This window comes from Centruroides sculpturatus, unplaced genomic scaffold (assembly GCF_000671375.1).
Source record: "Centruroides sculpturatus isolate CEXI.00-Female unplaced genomic scaffold, Cexi_2.0 scaffold29, whole genome shotgun sequence".
Classification (NCBI taxonomy): domain Eukaryota; kingdom Metazoa; phylum Arthropoda; class Arachnida; order Scorpiones; family Buthidae; genus Centruroides; species Centruroides sculpturatus.
In genome coordinates this window covers 927,254-931,897 of record NW_019384296.1, presented here as the reverse complement: position 1 = coordinate 931,897, position 4,644 = coordinate 927,254, and positions in this window count along the sequence as shown.

The window sequence follows — 4,644 nt, the reverse complement described above, 5'->3', positions numbered from 1 at the left end:
CTTGGTGATATGGAATGGTAGAATCAAAGGCGACTTTCCTGCTGAGTTCACATATGGGCAGATCGATAATAGATTACATTATGTGTTCTCAATCAGTTTTGGATCAATGTTTGTGGATGGAAATACTAAATATGGACGAGTCAGATCATTATCCGACGAAACTAATACTTAGAGGGAAATTAGAAAAAGTAGATATATCGAAGTTGCCTGTATTTTGTCCAAATCAAAATATGGAAATGAGAGGGAAGTTTAATAAATGAGTTTGGAACAAATATTAACGACATTTTTATTACAAGAGGAGGCTAAAAAACCGAATAAGAATTATGATAATTTAATGGCGGTACTAGAATTGTATCGTTTTAAAAAGTGTAAAAGGAATAATACAGTTAAATTTAAACAAAAATGGTACGACAATAAATGTTATTATTATAAAATTAAAAGAGAAAACAGAGCCTACAACAATTTCGGAAAATAAATTCAGACCAGTCCTTGAAGATTTATGTAGAAAACAAAAGATATACAAGAACTATATTAAAGCTAAAAAGAAAGTTTTTTTTCCTGCTATAAGTGATTCTTTAATAAGTCAGAAAGATACAAAAGTATTATATTTTGGAACATTATAAATAGATTTCTAAGATCTCTAATAATTACTGACAGGTTTATGATACCACTTTCAAGTTTGCATCAATATTTTAATGAATTTTCGTATATCTACTTAAAGAACTACAGAATGGATACTATTGTTAATAAACAACTAGAAAACCAGCGATATGAAGTGATATTTAATACAGAAAATTTATACTTTAGCATTAAAAAACTGAAAGATAAAACAGCCCCAGGACAAGATGCAATTACTAATTTTATAATTAAGAATCTACCGATGTCTATTATTAATTATTTGACAAGGATATTTAATGACCTATATGAATTGGGCATATCTCCAAAGGATTGGAATAAAGTTATATGCTGTTTAAAAAAGGTTCAAACCATCCAATTACCGTCCAATCGTACTATTGTCTGGATTTCGAAAACTGTATACAGTACTTCAATTCTTCTGACAAGATTTAGTAAATGGAACAAAAAAAAAAACAACTTTAATAATCACACCCAATATGCATTCAACAAAGATAGAAGAACTCAAGTGGCACTCTTTGTCTTATAATACAACTTCAGTTCCGGAAAAAAAGACAGCGTGTTCGCTCTATTTTTAGATATAGAAAAGGCATACGTCTCAGTTTCAATTCCAATATTACAGAGGAAAATGATAAATTAAGGAGCAGTAGTATTATTGTTTGGTCAGTATGAAGTTATGATAAAACAGAACAACATTTTATGGCCTGGTTTTGAAATTAGTCGCGGCTTATTACAAGATCCTCAGTCTCCATACTTATTCAATTTTTATATGTTCGATTTAATAGGGAAGACGACGGTTTTATGTTCAACAACCAAACAATACATTCTACAGTATATCATTTCAAAATTTCTAAATTAGAAATTTTAAAATACCCTTTTATTAACGTATATATGTACACAAACTTATCGTTTAATGTCAAAATTCTTAATAATAAATTAAAATTTATGATAACAATTATCTTTTTATCTATTATTGTTATCAACTCTGATAATTATTTGTCTGTTTAAATTATATGTTAAAACTTTTTGTTATATAATCAATTAAACACCCTTTGTAACAGGCTAATGTCTATTATGAATAAAGTTATTATTGATATTATTGTATTTATATTTATATATTTTGAAAAATGAAAAAAGACACGAAAAATAAAATAAAAAATTAAAATGCGTATCGTGATATAAAAACTTGTAAATAATTAACAAGGGAAATTTTGATAAAATATTACACAAAATTATAATTTAATTAATGGTACATTTACTCCAATTAAAAACAAAACAAATTGATGCGAAAAGAATTATCAACACAACATATTTGAAGGCAAAAGAAAAAGAACTTAAAACAACAAAAAAAAAAGTCTGAATAAGGAAAAAATATTAAAATATATCTAAACTGAGAGCATTTTATAATTAAGAGAATTGCCAAATCAATTATTCAATTAAAATACAAGTCGATCCCCCTATAACACTTGAATATTCCGTTTTATATGAATTCCATGTTGTACGAGTCACTTAGATTTTACAAATACGTGTGCTGGGCTGTGAACGGCTCACTTATTTGTAAAATCTAAGTGACTCGTACAACATGGAATTCATATAAAACGGAATAATCAACAGTGTTATAGGGNTAGATTTGATTGAATGACCCCTTCACAATGACCTATTCGAATAATGTTTTATCATATTCGAATTTTCCGCGTGTTAATAATATCTTATATTTCTAAAGATAATTCAGGAAATATTTTGTTATAAAATTTTAAAATTTTAATTTCAATATTATCAAAAAATATACAAATTAAAGAGATGAACAATGATTACATAATTATTAATTTAACTTCATTTTAAAGTTATAACCTATTTATTTATCATACCTTATATGAAGCATAATTAGAATAAATCGATAAAATTTAAACATTAATAAATCAAGTTTAAAACAATATTTATTTGTTATTTGGCTAATTTTTTAAAACTAAATTTTAAGAAATCGCGATTTGGAGATTTAATAACGTTAACTTACAATTTATTCCTGAATCATCAAATATCGAATGAATTCATCCGATTAAAAATATAACAAGTTTAAAAAGATACAACAATAAAGCTATTTATAAGAAGGAAATAAAAATATTCACAAGGAAATTTCAAAATATGTTAATATTTACAAAAATTAATTATTATAAATACGAAGATACGTGACAAACAAATTTAAGTTACATAAACATTTTCCTCTTAATATAATACATGTATATTATATAATAAAATTTCAATAAGATGTTTTTAATAATGCTTTATAATAAATATTATATTGTATCAAATAAACTGGATTAAGAAAGCGATACAATATTCTTAAATTAATATTGTGAGTCACTGTTAAATGCACTACATAAAAATAATATTACATAAAAATATGAAGACGTTTAACGAAAACAAAATATAAAAATTTTTTTAAAAATGAAAATAGTCTTTAAAACTATAATTTAAAAAATATTTTTGGAATAAACTTTATGAATAGTTTTAAAAATAAAAGTTTTTTTAGTCATTCTTCAATATAACTTCTAATTTTAATAATTATATAAGAGGTTTTACATCATACTTTAACAATGTTAAGTATTTTAATTAATACGACGAATCATATAATTATTATGATTGTATTTAGCCTTCATATGTGCGGAAATATTTAATGCAGTGCTTTCCGGGAGAAAGATGCAATTAAATAAGTTTATTTTTTATTTTATTTTCTCCCGTTCTTGTATGTATGTATGAACACAGACTGGTTACGAGTTATAAACGTGTTCACCAATCCATTTCACACTACATTTAGAATAGAAGGAGTTTTCTTTTTATTTTATTCTATTTTATGTTTAACTCCATTTTCCTCTAAGTTAAATTTCCAAATAAATACAGAACTTATTTAAAGTTGTATTATTTTATTGTTATTAATTTTTTAAATCTTTAAGATAATGAACTTTTATAGAAATTTTACATTTGCAACAAGGAAAATATAAAAGTTTAAATTAATATAAACATTATTTAAAATAAAATTTGAGATTTTAGTTATATGAGCATGATTTATTAAAATAATCGTTACTATCCGATTTACGTTTATTATAGACCACGAACAAACTGCAACATTTGTGGACTGAAAGTTGAATGTCTGGTTTGTTTTATATTAATTTAGCTAGTTCAAAGGTCCCATGAATCCAAAAATATAATCATTTTTTAACCGATCGCTATACTTTTCCTCTGTTATATAACAGCAGGGAAGGTAAAAACAGGAAAAAAGAAAACGTTAAAAAAACATCCAAAATTAAACGAACTCCGAGCAAGGGGATACAATAGCTACAATCATTTACTATCCTGGTATTAAAATTATAGGCCATTTCTAATAAAATCCGTGATTATTATACACATAATAGCTTAAATTTCCCTATTTTTAATTTCGAATGTTTACATTTGATTTCTCTGAAATCTCTCTCTTTTAAATATTATTTTAATCTTCGATTATTCATTTTATTAAAATATTTTTGTTGTTATTAAAATTTATTTAATTCACAAATCTTGTTATATTAATAATAAAATAATCGGTTTAAAGTATAAACGTCTAATACAGCATTCTAATTAAACAAAAACTCAATAAACATCCCATTTACTTATACAATTATGAAAACAGAACTACAGAGAAGAAATCGAACAAGTAGAAATTGTTATACTAAACACTGTTAAACACCCTTATCATTATAGTATACATATTATAATAATATTATATACAGTAAAACCTGTGTAAAACCGGGCCGAATATCTTTTTCGGTTTGGCAGGTTTCCATTTTATTAAGATTCCGTTTTAGACAGGTTACTGAAGATTTTATTTAGTCCTATATATTTTATTTAATTTATACAATTCTATATTATTCAGAACGTAAATATGAAACGTTTAAGTATATTAAATTTTACACTTAAAAAAGCATAAAGTAGACTTTAAAAAAAAAAAAGTTTAAATCAATTTTATAAACGTCTCAT